We start from the raw sequence: 5,000 nt of genomic DNA, 5'->3' as shown, positions 1-5,000 counted from the left end.
CTATAGATATTAATGTTAAATATAAACGAATATGGCCATTGTTACATAGCATTTCATGTTCGTTAATTTACGTTTCACATTTTTTAAGATTCACCACATATTATATCTATATGAAAATATATACAATTCGTTCAAAAATATCTTTATATGTACACTTACTTAATATATATTTTATCACACATTGCTTAATACCATAATGGAATAAACACTTTAATTTTGATGACAAACTTGATAATTTATTTATATGTATAAATTATGTATGCATAACTTGCAAACATAATTATGCGATAAAAATATATTAAGTAAAACAAGTCACATACTATATTAAATAGTATGTAAAATGTTAAAGTTTCATTTATGACAAATATTTAAAATAATTACAAAAATTTAAGAAACTTTTTTTCCAACGTACTAATCGTCAATACATCTGTATGAATCGAATTTCCACTGGATGCAATTGTTAAATTTTACGATAAAAGGAAACCCATTTGTTTACACGATGTAGTAACAATAAAATTATTACAAACAACACATCTTGGCTTGAAAGTTTCACAATTATCTTTTTTTCTTAATTTCGTAAGCCAAATGTTATACAACATAACAAATAACGATATCTAACTCAAATAACGAGTATATGACAAACTTTTAAAATTATACGCTTTCAGCGTATAATGTGATGAGCACACACTGCTCACCATGAATAGGTTTTTAGTCGCGATCGAGCACTCGTTGAGTAAAGACGTGCCTACGGACCGCTGCGAAGAATTCCAAATACACAAGCAACATAAACAACAGTTAGTTGCGGCGAAATTTTCAGGCCAGCTGCGCTCTGATTGGTCGCTGCAACCGTTACTGCGCTCTTTCAGCTTGCGTGCCGTGCGCAAATAACGGCGCACTAATACTTACACACGCACACGCTTACACGCTTATGCGCGTTCTTTTAACACACACACGACAATAAGAATACAACAACAAACAACAACACAGACTAGCACTCGCTGCTTACGCTCGCCAGACGGGCAGCTTGCTTGCTCCCGCTCCCCCGTACCCCTCCCCAACCAGATGGACAAGATGGACTGGCAAGCCGAGCCACGTGCTACACAGCTCATCAAAACTAGCAGCACCAAGAGGAAGAAGACCAACATCAGAGCTAGCAACCCTGACTCTGAGAATTCGAGTTGCACTAGTGAACCTGGAGAAATAAGGAGGAAGCCCGTCCGCAAACAGCGCAAACAGCCTTCCCGCGTACACCTACCTGACGGACCAAGCACCAGCAAAACTGCTAGAGAAAATCTAACAAGTAACAGATTTGCTTCACTCTCTACAGATGAAGACGACGAAGAATCTTCGGCCAGCGATGACTCCACTGAAGTCATAGGACTAGCTAAGGGCCAACCAAATAAATAGCCTGCTAAAGAACCTAAGACGATCAGGCCACCACCAATTTTTATTCCAGACGTGACCAATATCAAAGCGCTTACCAATGCCATAACTGGCGCCCTTGGCAAAGCAGTAGAATTTACATATAAAGCCACTAAAAACAACAACATTAGAGTAATGACGCCAGATAAAGCTAGCTTCACTGCACTTAAGGCATTTCTCAATGAAAACAACAAACGGTATCAGACCTTTCAGCCCAGAGACGAAAGAGCCTACCGGATAGTGGTCAAAGGCCTGCACCACTCTACTGAGCTGGTCGAGATCAAGGAAGGTTTAAGCAACTACGGGCACGAAGTAAGAGACCTTTATAACCTCACACAAAAAAGCACAAAAAAACCCCTAAACATATTCTTCGTAAATCTCGGGCCGGCGAAAAATAACAAAGACGCATACAAAATCAAAAGGCTTTGCTGCTCTGTGGTTACAGTCGAGCCTCCACTGAAGTTTAACGATGTCCCCCAATGCTATCGCTGCTAAGGATACGGACACACTCAAAGATACTGTCACCTGGAACATAAATATGTGAAATGTGGAGGCGGACACTCCACGTCGGAATGCTCAAAGAAGAGCAGTGACCCGGCCTTCTGCCTGCACTGCCAGGGTCCCCATGTGGCCTCATACAAAGGATGCCCAGCTTATAAGAAGGTAAAGAGCCTCTTAACGGCAAACAGACAGATAGCTCCAAGAGATGGACTACCACTAAACTCCAGCAAAGTGAATGCAAACATTAGTTTTGCTAAGGCTGCAAAGAGCACCTACGAGGCAAATCAAGCTCCCTGCCCGGATTCACAGCCGGACAATCAACTTAATGCGATAGTGACAAGGCTAGAGGTCATGTTTGAAAAAATGATGGATAAAATACTAGGTCAAATGACACAGAAGCTGGAAACTGTTTGCTCCACATTATGCAAGAAGGTTTAGAGATCACGATCTGGAATGCTAACGGCCTGTGCAAAAACAGGCCTGAGGTTGAGCTTTACTGCAAGACCAACAATACCGAAATTCTCCTCATATCTGAAACCCATTTCTCTGAAAGATCTTACTTCTGCCTACGAGGCTACGACCTGATCTCAGCCAATCACCCCAACGGGAGAGCCCGCGGCGGAGCTGCCATTCTAATTCGTAGCAACATAAGTTATGAGATCCTGCCCCCAACTCTGGAGGAGTGGATCCAATGCGCAAAAATAAGAGTGAGTACCACGCTGGGAGACGTCACAATAGCCGCTGCCTACTGCCCCCCAAGCACAATGCTAGGGACGAAGAATTCGGGACGCTAATGGACAGCCTAGGCACAAGGTTTCTAATAGGCGGAGACTTCAACGCCAAGCACACCTGGTGGGGCTCCAGAACAAATAACCCCAAAGGCTACGCGCTGTTCAGGCAAACCCGGTTAAGAAACCTCGACTGCCAGAGTTCAGGCGCACCTACATACTGGCCTACAGACCCATATAAGGTGCCAGACGTCCTGGACGTCGCGATAACTCGTGGTTTGGATACTGGCAGAATCCAAGTCAGAGAAGTAGAGGACCTCCTGTCTGATCACAGCGCCATAGCCATCTCTATATTTGCTGCAGCCATGAGGAAGTCTGCCCGCAAGAATCTTATATATAAAGCCACTGATATTGGCAAATATCAAACCTGGTTGGACAACTGCACCAATCCCAGCCCCCCACTAAATAGCCCGGAGGACATCGAAGCGGCAGTCACAGAGCTAACAACTCATATCCACAATGCGGCGTCACATGCGGCGCCAAGACTCTCAAGCCGGCCCAGAGTTGAAAATAGAGACGTTCACCTCTGGTCACAACAAGTGGCCGAGCTGCTTGGTGAAAAAAGGCGACTGAGGCGGGTCTGGTTCCTGTCCAGGAACCCGAGGGACAAGACAGTCCTAAATAGAATCACCAAGGAACTGAAAGAGACACTCAAGATTCTGAGAAAAGATGCCCTAGATAGTTTTCTCACGCAGCTTGCCCCTAACGACCCACAACACAGTCTGTGGCAGGTAACCAAGCACATTAAAAGGCCACAGAAAAGAATCAACCCAGTAAGAAAAACTGATGGCAGTTGGTGTAGAACAGAAACTGACAGAGCCAATGCCTTCGCCGAGCACTTAGAAACTGTGTTCACCCCTTTCAGCAGGTGCACGTCAGACGAAGCATCCGAAACTGCACACCAGCTAAGTGTACCGCCCGAAGGAACGGAAACGATTCCACCGGTACATGAAGAGGAGATAGCGGAATACATAACTGCCCTAAACAACAAAAAAGCCCCAGGCGATGATGGTATCAATGCAATGGCATTAAAGCTACTACCGCAAAGAAGCATCTCGTTCATCTCCAAAATATATAACAAATACATGGAAATGGGCTACTTCCCAGCGTAATGGAAAAGTGCACAAGCAGTAATGATACCTAAGCCTGGTAAACCTGAAGATAATCTGGCCTCCTATCGCCCGATTAGTTTACTGCCAGCGCTCTCAAAGATACTAGAAAGAGTATTTTTGAGTAGAGTTTTGCCAGTATTGGACGAGGCCGGTCTGATCCCGGATCACCAATTTGGCTTCAGGCGCTGTCACGGAACCCCAGAACAATGCCACAGAGTTGTTCAAACTATCCTCGACGCATTTGAGGAGAAAAAATATTGTTACGCCGTATTCCTCGATGTCAAACAAGCCTTTGACAGAGTTTGGCATCCTGGACTCCTGCAAAAGCTCAAGGGTAACCTCCCACACGTAACAAGAAGTAGTTTCTGGCTTCATATCTGGAGAACCGAACATTCCGAGTTAAATGTGGGGAAACAGTGTCCAAGACCAAACACATTCATGCTGGCGTCCCTCAAGGAAGTGTTCTGGGTCCGCTGCTCTATAACGTGTACACAGCTGACTTGCCCGTCACTGGGAACCCAAACGTGCGCGTTGCCACGTACTCCGATGACACGGCATTTCTCACCATCTCGGAATCACCTGGCGAAGCTAGCTCACTGATGCAGATGCAATTGAACCTCGTCAACGACTGGCAAAAGCGATGGAACATTACAGTCAATGGTGACAAGTCAACTGCGACTACCTTTGCACTCCGCTCGGGTAACTGTCCACCAGTTCAACTAGACGGAATCACAATACCAGAAGAACACAATCCTAAATATCTGGGAATAACGCTAGACAGGAAACTCACCTGGAGAGCACACCTAATAAAAAAGCGAAACCAGTGTGAGGAGCGACTAAAAGCCTACTACTGGCTTATGGGCAGGAGATCAAGGCTTTCCACCTCTCCCAAGATTCTGACCTACAAGGCGATCATCAGACCAATCTGGACCTATGGAATCCAGCTCTGGGGTACAGCCTGCAGATCCAATATCCGGATCATTCAAACTTTCGAAAACAAAGCATTACGCATCGCTACAAACGCACACATATATCATGATAACGCCACCATCCACGATGTTCTCAAGTTCCCCTGGGTAAAAGACGAGATTGCCAAAAGCAGCAGACGATATATCAAGCGATTACACAACCATCCAAACACACTAGCCATTTGTCTGCTAGACAACAGCCAACAAAG

Source organism: Drosophila virilis, unplaced genomic scaffold (assembly GCF_030788295.1).
Source record: "Drosophila virilis strain 15010-1051.87 unplaced genomic scaffold, Dvir_AGI_RSII-ME tig00001982, whole genome shotgun sequence".
In the NCBI taxonomy this organism is placed as follows: Eukaryota; Metazoa; Arthropoda; class Insecta; order Diptera; family Drosophilidae; genus Drosophila; species Drosophila virilis.
The sequence above is the reverse complement of the archived record's forward strand: the minus strand, read 5'-3'. Positions refer to the sequence as shown.